At 36.6% G+C, this 13,053-nt stretch overlaps 2 protein-coding genes across 2 annotated transcripts in view; both read left to right on the top strand.

Annotated features, from left to right (window-relative positions):
* The window catches only part of LOC127988002 (uncharacterized protein DDB_G0271670-like), a 327,998-nt gene that overhangs the window by 137,406 nt on the left and 177,539 nt on the right, over positions 1-13,053 (top strand). The window lies entirely within an intron of this gene.
* LOC127987952 (CD48 antigen-like) overlaps positions 1-13,053 on the top strand; it is a 57,900-nt gene that overhangs the window by 28,784 nt on the left and 16,063 nt on the right. The window lies entirely within an intron of this gene.

Here is a 13,053-nt window from a genome sequence, read left to right on the forward strand (position 1 = left end):
AATCAAATTTTATACTTCTGAAAATATTCGAAAATTTGAAATGGCCAGTATCCGGTTAATAACGTTATTTTATCGTTCCATTTAATATTTTACATTTGCTGCCAACGAATCACGAATTCGACGTGCAGTGTGAAAGGGACTTAACTAATACAAATAAAGAATGGTAGCTACTACCATAGTGAAACATACAAACAATACATGCATACACCAGATACATTTGTCACTGATTAATTATAGTCTAAATGAATAAAATATGTGTGTGTGTGTGTGTAGAGAGAATGTGAGTTGGCTGCTCAGCCAGGCCCATAAGGTGTCTGGCATCGAGGGCTATCTAGAGCCCCTTTCACATTGCACATAGGACCCGGAAAATTGCCGGGTCGCCTTCTGTGTGAACGCAAACACGTCCCTGGATTGATTCCGGGATTGATCCCGGGTTGGGAACCTAGTAACATTGCCGGGTTCAGTCCTGGAACGAACTCTGTGTGAACAAAACTCTTTTAGCGGTTGTTTTGAAGGCAGATTAATGTTCGCGACGAAACAAATATGTGCAAACTGTAACGAAGCAGAGATCAGAGGAACTATAGTTCCTCACTAATCCGCACTGAAGCTGAGATCGTTCACCAGCTTAAGTCAAAGTTAATGTGCCTAGCATTTTCGACCTCAAACCTTTACGGGTTGTACACCTATTCCGGGTAATCACTGGCAGTCAGAAAAGTGCAAAATCTAGACACATTAGATTTTCTAGGACACATTACCCATGTATTTTCCGGAATCGCAGTGTGAAAGGGACTATAGTCTGCTCAGTATCTTACAGATAATGGGGGTAAACCTGGCCATTAAGCAATCATATAAATGTATACTATGGGGCCAGATTCTGTAATTTATATGCAAATGTCAAAAGGCTAAAGGAATCCCTATAACATAAAGCCCAAACGATCATACATGATCCTAAGCAGTCGTATAATATATATATATATATATATATATATATATATATATATATATATATATATATATATATATATATATTTGTTTACTAACAAAATATTTTAGTTTGTCATGTATATATTTTTTTCCATTCGATCAGAACATTTTAAGCTGTCATGTTACAATGTGCCCCTCAGATGTTGCAATGTACCCAACCTATAGGGCATCTTGTCACATTTCACTTCCAGAAAAACGTACACTGAAATTATGAAACAAAGCAACATATTTATACTAGACAAGTGTAAAATTACTGTGGATAAAAAAAATATTTTCCTAATCCCGTGTGGATGTACACAAACTGAGAAAGTCAAAAAGTGTTACTTTGTGCCCCATTTTATTGTGGCTAATAAAATGCGACGTGAGGTGCGACTTAGCCTATTTTCTTTTTTTTTCAGTAGCCTACATTTGGCCTAAATCTAGAAAAGATGATGTTGTATTGGCCGTAACTGAGCGCAGCTTAATAAAGATCTCTCTTTATTCCTTATCTTTTTGAGTAAAGAAAATGCTGTACTTTATTATTATTATTATTATTATTGGGCAAATTATAGGCAAAGAAAATAATAATAATAAAAAAAACGTTATTAACCGGTAGGCTATTTCTTCCACCCGAACAGTAATAATACAGAGGTACGGTGCCCGTGAGAAGACATGGTCGGTTCACTTAGTTTTGTCGTGGCCACGACATCATAACTCATGGGAACATGATAATATGTCGTGGCCACAAAATATTTATTCGTGGGAATGTCATATTATATCGTGGCCTCGAGATGTTATGTTGAGGGAACGACATTTTTCTTGTGGCCACGAGTTTAATGCGTAAACAAACCTGCATTACGATAGCAACGCGGGATTATCAGAGATGTACTCATTCATATTTTACTTTGAATTACAAAATTATTATATTATTTATTATAGAAAATATTTCATTATTAAATTATTTTAATAACCATATGCATTGGCTACAGGACTTAAGTCTCGGTGCACTGTACCCCCAGTTGCTCCCCGGGCGCTGGATATAGCTGCCCACTGCTCCGGGTGTGTGTTCACAGTGTGTTCACTTCTCACTGCTGTGTGTGTGCACTTGGATGGGTTAAATGCAGTGCATCAATTCAGAGTAGGATTGTGGGTTACCATACTTGGCAAATGTCAGACTTTCACTTTCACCTCACATCGGACAAGTCTTCGGGTTTGAGTCGTTTCTTCATCACGTGACAGCCCCATATGCTTTAACCTAGGCCTATGCATTTTGAGCCGGAAAGAGAATTGATTAGTTTATCTCATGAGTCTTCGGGTTTTTCGAGTAGTTCATTCATCACGTGACACTGTGACGGTGACAGACCCATAAGCATAACCTTTGCAGTCCGAGCCATTGACTGAAACGGGTGAACTACTAGACTAATTCCAGTACAGAACCTATAGAATTTTGCGCATACGCAAAATAAATGAATCGTTCAAGAAGAGCCCGGTTTGTTTGACTAGTGTGAGAGCTCTGTGCTGTGCCTGGGCGTGGTTTGTTTAGCCGTCCCTGGCCCAGTTGGAAGAGGTGACCCAGAGTGCGGTTCACTTGGGCTCGGGCACGGTACGCATGTAGTGTGACCACTAACCGGGTCACGCGGAATATTAGTGAAAGTGGTTTTCTGTGTTATCTCGTAGACTACATGATGAAAGCGTGCTCCAGCCCGGAAAGTTTAGTGGAAGTATGAGTGCAGGCCAGCGGGGAAGTGGGGAAGGGGGGCAATCGCGCTAGGGCTCGGTTCAAGGCAACAGTGCAGTGTGAGTACACTAGACACTCACTCACTGACTGACTAACGCGGCAATAAACACATTCTGATCTATAGTAGTTTTGTTTATCTCATATTTTCACCTCATCTGCCTGTTCCTGTCATCAGCAGTAACTCTTCACAATGTTCTTCATCATCATCTTCATCATCTTCATCGGCGCAGAATTGTTCATTGTTGTGTTCAGTGGTGAATGTGGGTCATGTGACTCTCTCCTGGTACAAAGGAAACAGTTTATTGTCCAGCATCAGTGTGTCTGATCTCAGCATCAGTCTCTCTCTACCTCTGGAGGTGGAATATCAGGAGAAAAACAGCTATAGCTGTGTGATCAACAATCCCATCAGCAACCAGACCACACATCTGGACATCAGCAAACTCTGTCACACATGTTCAGGTACAGCAGAGCTGATAAGAGCATCTATTGAATCTATGCAATTAATTAATTTGTTGATTTTACCGATACTGATAGCTTAAGATACAATAATTGATTAATTAAATTATGAATGAGCTCCTGTCATCTTAAGCCTAAAGGCTTGATTTTGAATTTTTTTTTTACACTCAGAAAAAAACATTAAGTTTTTGAGTTCATCTACAGACTAAAGTCAGCTTATTGAAAATATCACAATTATTTATTTATTTACTTACAGAAGTCTACATCCAGTGTTGTGATACAGTTGAAGCTGTGATGCGATTGGTCGTCACTGCTCTGATGGGCGTGGCTACTGCAGCTGCTGCTGTTCTTCTGGTCAATGACATCAGATCTACAAGAGGTTAAAAGAAAACAGAACAGATATTATAAATATTCTGACATTTATTGTAATTTTATTTGTAAAGATGAAAATATGTGTGGCCTAAAAGTGTTTAGTGATGGTGAAACAAAGCTTTTCTTACCGTTTTCCACTGAAGTTGATCAGAAAGGGTTCATTACTTGAATCTGGTGTTTTAGGGCCACCTGGTGGCCAAAGCGATGAACAATCTTTCATCTTTAATACTATGCAAGTATGCATTGTACATTTCTTTGTTATTTACACTTTTCATTACTTTTTTTATCAATTTATGTAATGTTGATATTTTAATTTTGTTTCATAATTTTTTGCAGCAACCATGAAAATACAAATGTAATATTTGTCACACCAATAAATTACCTTAAAATTGAACTGAAACAGAATATTTACCAACCGAACTGATATACATCTATGAATCACACACAGGCCTATATTATAACTGAAGGAATGCCATAATAAAATAATCAGAATGAATCAAAATTCTGATTCAGATTTAAATTATGGTTGAATAGAAACATTTGCAGCATCAAACGGTTCATTTAAAACCCAAGTGTAAAGTTTATTCTGAGACAATATAAGTTCAATAGAGACAACAGTTTCAGTAGCCTTAGTTCTGGAAGTATTTTTCCTATTTATTTTTTTTCTATAAGGATTTTACTAAAATAGTTATATCTCAGATATGAAATCACAACAATACAAACTTTAGGCTGAAGGGGAAAAAACATAAATAAACTTAACTTCACGTCTACAAGTTTACATACAGAATCATCAAAATTCATTTTTCTTATATAGAAAATAAAGATTTTAACTTCCAGAATCGCGAACAGTAGCTGCTTCAAAGTTATTATAGCTTCTTTTTTTTTCTGGACAAAAACTAGTAACTCATGTCAACTTCTGTCAAAGTAAAAGCTATGAAGGTTGTCTTTTTGTCCTTGTTTTGATGCAACAAACATTGATTCATCTGAATCAGCGAGCTCAACTGATTCTTTGTTTCTGTTAAATTGTCTCTTTAGGTATTTTCTTCCTTCTAATAATCACAAAGCATATGTTGTATAAATTTAGATACAATTTGTGATTTAAATGCTAACCACTTAGAAAGAAAAAATAATAATTCATGAAGCACATAAACAACATTCACTTACTGTTTAAAAGTAATACTCAACCATAAACCAAAAAGTACCTATTATATATATGAACTATAACAAACTCCAGATGTTCTTCTTTTTTTTTGTTTTGGATAAAAGCATCTGATCAAAGATTACATGAACTTACAGAGTCTTTCCTTTGACAAATTATTACAGAACATTTAAATGATAAAATTTTCCGGACACCTTTACAGGGCCAGTGTGTAGATGTCAAAAACATATTTATCTATTACCATACAGAGATTATTTCATATTATTGATGGTTAAAAACAAAGAGCTCTCAGATCAGAAAGATCAAACCAGTTAATAACATCTAGTTCATTTAAAACATGAAGAGATGAAATCAGCTTCCAGAAGACGTCAGATGAGCCTCTAAGTAGATCCTCATAGATCCAGATTGAAAGAAACATCTTTTTATCTGTGCATTCCCTGACTGAGCACAGTTTCTGTAATGTACTGTTTATTTAAGCATCTTGTCATTTTATGTCCCTTTTATTTATTTTAATGTAAAAATTTCTTCAATTTCTTTATCTCTTTCTTAAAAATTTCCTTTAAGCATTTTTTGGGCATCTACCTGCTTTTGATTACAATTTAAAGAAAAAATATTTATGCAAAGGAGCTTGAATTACCCAGTATAAGAAATGTGCTTAATGAATCAACTTGCCTTGGCTAATTAAATTTATAATATAAAATATATTGCTGACACACCTGAATGTAACTGACAGAAATGAGGAAAATGCTCCCATCAGAACAATTTACTTTTATAATTACTCTGTAATATGCTTTGTGTGTTTTGTTATAATTGGACAAAAAAAAAAAAAAAAGGTGGATGACATGCTTGCATCAATCTTTTGGCCCTGTGGTACATTTTTGGGTTCTTCCTTGATTTTGTCAGCATTTTATCATAAGAGAATAAAAATGAAATACAAAATAACACAAATTGATATTGAAGGAATAAGTTATTATAGCAGTTCTGTTCATTTCAGCTGCAGTTTCACACTAATAATATCAGCTGTTCAACCAGTCAGAGTGATCATTTATAATTAAGACTGTTAAGGATTCAGAAAAAGTGTCTTAAATGATCAAACTGTAACAAATCATTAACACACAGGAAAAGACAATAAACAGGTCTGGAGATCACCGTTCAATTATTACAGGGAAAAATTACATTAAATGACTCACCACTGACAGTCAGAGAGAATGATTTACTGATTTTGCCAACGAAGATGCTACTTTTTGGGATGATTTTTGTGCTGTTACACTTGGAGGTTCTGTTCAAGTTTTGTCTTTTTCCCGAACTCTCACTTCTGATGATGTCTGCTTCATAACGTCCAGCGTGTTGAGTTGTGATGTTTGTGATGATCAGAGATCCAGTCTGATAGTCCACCTTCAGTCTGTCTCTGAATCTCCCGTCTTCTCCATCATATAAACAGCTCGTGCTGGGATCTCCATTGATCAGAGCGATGAGACTGTCATTAAAGTACCACCGCATCATGTTATCATGTTGTTCTTTGATATCATCAGTGTTTAGAGCGACACGATCTCCCTCCTTCACTGACTTCACTTCATCACCAAACACACCTGCAGACATGAACAGTTACCAGTGTGTGTGTGTCTGTGTGTGTGTGTGTGTGAAAATCTGTACTTTACACATATATTGTGGGGACCAAATGTATAAATAGGGCTGCACGATTAATCGCATGCGATTGTCATGCGTGTCTTTGTCAGTAAAGCCGGTTCTGTGATTAGCAGTAAATGTCCACCACCTGGTTTCAAATGGAGCGGCACTTCCCAGCTAGAATTTTCTTTGTTCTAAAATGTTCTAAGAACATTCCCATGGATTGTTCTAACAATGTTTTTAGCGGGTAGTTTTATTTTTGTTCACAGAACGTTCTCTCAAAAGATAGGATAACGTTCTCTAAAAATAATCTACAAATGTTTATCAATAACATTATTAGAACATTATTCCATAACATTCTAATTAAGATTTAAGTGGATGTTTAGATGTGGATGTTGATGTCTGTTTAAAAGTAATAGCTTGGTTTGATGCCACCATAATGCTGGTAAGTGTTGGCTTTAGTTGTGCAATTTGACACTTGACTTGACGGTGTTGTTTTTTTAGCTGCTGTCATCTTTATTGTGGCTAAAACAGCAAACAAATATGTGGTTCAATGGTGCTGTTTGCTTGCTGATGATTGATATGTCTGATTATTTGTTTTCACCCAAGCTACTGTGTGGTGTTAGTTAAGTATTATCACTCAATGGTCAACAGCCTGACACCCAGTTTAATTTAAAGCAGATAATTTCAAAAATTAAAAAAAAATTGTCACACAAACATCAAGATTCAGTGTATGAATCTCAACAATGGTGACATGCTTTATGCTGCAATGTATTCTGGGTACATCATGCAAAACTCATCCGTAGCACCCAGAATGCATTGCGGCATGAGCATGTCACCATTGTTGAGATTCTTACACTAATTCTTGAGGTCTCTGTATGTCTAAGCATCCTATGGTTTGAAGTGATTCTAAAACAATGTAGTTTAAAAAGATCAGATAAAAATAAAGTGACATAAATTGTCAGGACCCTGTGTATTGCAACACATCTGCTATAGTCACTAATATTAAATTAATAGCGTAGAACAGACTCCTGGTAAAATCAGTTGATCAGATTGTTACATTAAGTCATTTTTAATATCAGCCAGTAACCAACATTATCTAATGACATCGTTTTATCACTGTTTTTGCTGTAACAGATATAATTACAGCAGCTAAATGAACGCTAACACTGAAAAGACTCATACTTCCTAAGTACTGATCAGCATAATGGTGACATCAAACTAAACTATAATTTTCAATAAACCATCAACATCTCTGTTAATCTCAATAAGAACTTTTTTACATTTATGACAGAAATAAATCTTGTTTATAATAAGTGAAGATTGTCATGTTTTTGGAGTATTTACGCTTGAGTTTGACACCAAACGGAGGTTGGGTTTTCACTTTCAACCAACATCTGACTTCTGAGCAATGTCAGTCCACATCTAGTGTGATGTGAAGCCGTAATTCACTGACAAGCTGTGCAATATCACGTTCATAATCGCAGATTAATCGCATGCGGTTATGAACGCGATATTGCGTAGCTTGTCAACGATCTACGGCTCTGTATATTAGGTGCGGCTCCATTTGAAAGCAGCTGATGGACATTTACCGCTAATCACAGAACCATCTTTACTGATGAGACACGCATGACAATCGCATGCGATTAATCGTGCAGCCCTATGTATAAATATCTATTATACTGCAGGGTAGAGTTGTGCTGACAGACGACAGTATTGTGTATCGCTGATAGTCAGAGATATCAGCTGTGGCTGATGCATTTGACAATATCAAGATGATTATTATTATTAGGCTAGTATTATTATCTAATTAATATTAGGGCTTATTTGTTCCATCATATGTCTTTTTACGTGTTTTACAGTGTTGCACATTATAACCATTGAGTTTATGGATGCAGTGCCAATCAGAGGCAATCAGATTGAAGTCGATGTTCTTTTGTTAATGTACATGTTTTTTTGCTCATTTTCTGAAGTTGCTTTTTGAATAACATAATAAATGTAAGAATTATAATTAGTAACTTGTCACAGCTAACTTGTACACATATATGCATAGCTCTGATCATTTTCTGTAGATCCCACCTTCTCTTACATGCAAACGCCTGCATGTTATCAGTCAAATTACTTTCAGATCATTTACTTCAGCATGTATGAAAACAGGAAAACAAAGCCAAAACCTGGATATTTTAGGCAATATAGAAATCCTGGTCAGAATGTTTCCCTGAAAAATGGTACATAAGGTCCCCGTAATTTAGATCGTTTACACAGACTGTTTAATACAGGACATGAATGCATTTAACCTGAAGTTACAAATGCATACATTTTTTGAGGTCCCATGGCATGAAAATTTTACTTTATGAGTTTTTTTAACATTAATACTAGTTCCCCTAGCCTGTCTATGGTCCCCCAGTGGCTAGAAATTTCAATAGGTGTAAGCCAAGCCCTGGGTGTCCTGCTCTGCCTTTGAGAAAAGATAGCTCAGACCAAGTACACCCGGCTGCAGCCTGCAGATCGAGGCGGAGCTGCACGTGTCACCCCGCCCCTTACCTACTCTGAGTGGTTTGATCGTCTTTCATAGACATACATGATAGGAAATGTGTGTGTAGTTGGTGTAGGACGGAGTATGTTGTTTAAAAAGATAAAATCGCTGTGCAGTTTTACAAAGCCTTCATTATAACGCACAGTTGTTTATTGTTAACTTGACTCACAATAATTGAATCAAGAGATGTTTACTGCAAGTTTAATCTGGACCAGTCAAATTCACAAATTAATCATTGGGACTTTCAAAAGCATTTAACGTGAAAGTACGTGGACTTATGCATTAAAACGGTGTTTTAAAAAGACCAAACTCAGTAAACAAATTATTAATAAAGCATTATATTCACAGACAAGCAGATATGAGCCCAGAATACGAATGCAACATGTTTAATTAGGCGTTAAGCATTCTCCTCCCATAACCTGCTTGTCTGTAAATAGAATGCTTTATTAAAAATGTTTACTGAGTTTGTTCTTTTTAAAACACGTTTTAATGCATTACGCCACGTTAAGTGTTTTCCTTTTAGGCTAATGGTTTTCTATGGGAGGAAAATCATTTACACGTAATTAAACGCATTGCATTCTTATTCTGGACTCATCTGCTTGTCTGTGAATAGAATACTCTATTAGTAATGTGTTTACAGAGTTTGGTCTTAAGGGGGGGGGGGGGGGGGGTGAAATGCTATTTCATGCATACTGAGTTTTTTACACTGTTAGAGAGATGGATTCCCATGCTAAACATGGACAAAGTTTCAAAAATTAAGTTGTACGTTTGAAGGAGTATTTTTGTTCCCAAAATACTCCTTCCGGTTTGTCACAAGTTTCGGAAAGTTTTTTTCGAGTATGGGTCTGTGTGACGTTAGATGGAGCGGAATTTCCTTATATGGGTCCTAAGGCACTTCTGCCGGAAGAGCGCGCGCTCCCGTATAGCAGAGACAAGACATTCACTGATCAGAGCGAGAGCGTCGCGAAAAGTCACAAAAGAAGTGTGTTTTTGGTTGCCAGGGAAAGACAACCCTGCACAGATTACCAAAAAAAAAGAAAAAAAAAACAGCATTAAGGGACCAGTGGATGGAGTTTATTTTTAAAGAGCATCAACGGAGTTGTGCAAGTGTTTTTGTTTGTTCCCTGCATTTCGAAGATGCTTGTTCACAAGGCCCAGTTTGACGACGGATTTGCGTATCGTTTATTTCTTAAGGATGATGCAATCCCAACGAAAAAGGGTCACGATCGTGTGTTGGAACCGCATGCGGTGAGTAAAACTGCTTGAAATATCTCTGCCTCCTTGTTAGTGCATCCGCCTCCCATGCTGGAGACCCGGGTTCGAGCCCTGCTCGGAGCGAGTCGTTGCTGCTGCTGCTCTTGTTCAATTTCAGCCTCTGGATCTGATTCTGGATCATAAATAAACGCTGAATCTGACTGTAAGCCATGGTTTGTTTTGGATGATGGGTTTTCCCTCACGGTAATGTCAGAGCCTTTAATATGTTTTTCAACGGCTCTGGGTAATGTCACAGCTTCCAGACGCGCTCAACTCAAAATCCTACTGGCACTCGTGATTCTTTAGCTCCGCCCACACGTCACGCCTCTAGGCGCTCGTGTTTTTTCGGGAAAAATCGGTACAGACTATCTTTCTCTTATGAATATAATAAAACTAAAGACTTTTTGGATTTATGAAGGATGCAGTACTACTCTAGATGTACTCAAGATTAACAGGATATTGAGTGAAAACGAGCATTTCACCCCCTCTTTAAACACTTGAACGCGACGCAGCGTGCATCTGTTTCAATAGAACAGTCAGGATTCAAACGAATAAACATAGCTACCTGTAACAACATGGAGACAAGGAGAAACATATATCCTCTGGCGACTGTGGGCATTTACAATAATGCATCTAAAATAACAAAAATGAGAGATTCAACTGTTTTTGATTCAATAAAGATGGTGTCGGCCATGCAACGCACATGGTGAGCAAATTGCATTTAAACTCTATAAAGCTCATCAAATACAGTCACTTAATATCATGTTTCACAACATCGCTGAGCTTCGATTGTAACATTATTTGTGAAATTAACATATATTAAGTTACACAGACATCTCATTTGACAGGAGCACATTTTACCTACCACCTCTCAGCATCGGACACATTTCTTTGCTGGGGGTGGGGGCGTGGTTTCACGATTAAGTCAAATGACCCACTAATTACTTAATGTCGCCACAAGGGGTCTCCAAACAATTAATAAATGAACAAATACGCAGTAATTTTGGTGAAAGTCATAACATTCACAGTTACATTTTAAAATCTGTTACACATGCGCAAAAGCAGCACGAACAACAGAACAAAAAGGATTCACCGCAGACTGGGACTCGAACATCACATGACGCACCTGCAGCGCTTCTGAACGGAGAACAAAAAAAGTAAATAAAAAAACCCCACCTTACGCAACAAGTTGTTGGGTGTGTGTGTGTGTGTGCGTGTGACTATGCACGCATAATACTCGTCTCCGGTATAATATGGGTTAACGTATAGTAGTAGTTTTAAACGGTAACGTTCTGTTTTTATTTCAGGTGACTGACTAGTTTTACTTTTTGGATTGAAATTAGACCAGTCTATCTTTTTACGTAACTTCAAAACATTATAGTCTTTAAGAAAGAAACATGACTAACTTTCAAGACTAGTCTAAACTGTCGATGCAACTAGTAGGCCTAACGTATCGTCATCATACTTACGAGATACGAAAAGAAGTAAACAAAAAGTCTTCATTTTTGTCCTTCTTCTATGTTGGCTATTTTTCCTGTTGTTCAAATGAAAAAACGGTGCAGCTGACTGTGATTTAAATACCCAGACAGCTCAGGTGTTCTGAAGAGCATGCGGACTTCTTCCTCTTCTTCTTCTTTTATATCTTATGAGGGTTGGCAAACCAGCTTAAGGTGCATTTCCGCCAGCTAATGGGATGGAGTTCGAAGCTTTGATGAAAGAATATATTATATACTTAATAAAACAACAACAACTAAAAAAAAATTTTTTTTTTCTAATCGAATCTGTATCTCTAAGATATTTTATAAGAAAATTATAAACACTGTTTTTGTGCATTCTGAAATATATTCATAACTAAAATGTCATTGATTTCCATATCAATAAGTTTTTCAACAAGTTGTCAATTATATGCCACACAATGTAAAAGCACATTCAACTGTTTCTGTTATTTCACAGTAATTGCAGCTGACTCACTTTTTCCTATTATAGCTATGCATTGAATAATCAAGTTCTTCTTCTTCTTCTTCTTCTTCTTCTTATAATTTAGTGGTCGTAGGGCAAACCAACTTAAAGGCCATTTCCGCCAACTATGAGATGGAGTGTGGAGCTTCAAGGTAATAAGAAAGAAGAAGAAAAACAATTAACTGCATTCTTTTAATTACATTTGTGACTTTTTCTTAAAATATTCTGAAAACTTCCTGAAAATAATTTTGTATTAGGAGCAATAAGAGTACAACAAAAGGAGGCATCTCACCAGAGACCATGCCCTGAGACTGTCCTAAGCACTCACTGTGCATCAAACATTACAGAAATTTGATCAGTTATAATAAAAATTACTTATACTCTTCACCAGATAGCTAGTGATTTTTTTTAATAAAATTTGAATAAGAACATACCAGAAATAAGTCTTCTGTTGTAAGCTGTAAGAAATGTAAAATGTTTCTAATTTAGGCCAAACTTATTTTTCCCTTGCCTTGACCTAATATAGGCATTTTCTGTGCTTAATTTATTCATTTACATTTACGTTTAGTCATTTAGCAGACACATTTATCCAAAGCGACTTACAAATGAAAACAGTGGAAGCAATCAAAAACAACAAAAAGAGTAAACAAAAAGAAAGGATGGTTAGATTATTATTTTTTTTTTTTAAGAATAGAATTAGAATAGTGAGTGCTAAAGTTAGAGATGGTGAAGGACTCAGCTGCTCGGATTGAGTTGGGGAGTTCATTCCACCAGGAGGGAACATTTAATTTAAAAGTCCGTAAAAGTGACTTTGTGCTTCTTTGTGATGGCACAATCAAGTGACGTCCACTTCCAGAACGCAAGCTTCTAGAGGCACATAAGTCTGAAGTAACACATTTAGGTAAATGGGAGCAGAGCCAGTGGTAGTTTTGTAGGCAAACATCAATGCCTTGAATTTTATGCGAGCAGCTATTGGAAGCCAGTGCAGAT

The sequence above is a fragment of the Carassius gibelio genome, chromosome B22 (assembly GCF_023724105.1).
Source record: "Carassius gibelio isolate Cgi1373 ecotype wild population from Czech Republic chromosome B22, carGib1.2-hapl.c, whole genome shotgun sequence".
Taxonomy (NCBI): domain Eukaryota; kingdom Metazoa; phylum Chordata; class Actinopteri; order Cypriniformes; family Cyprinidae; genus Carassius; species Carassius gibelio.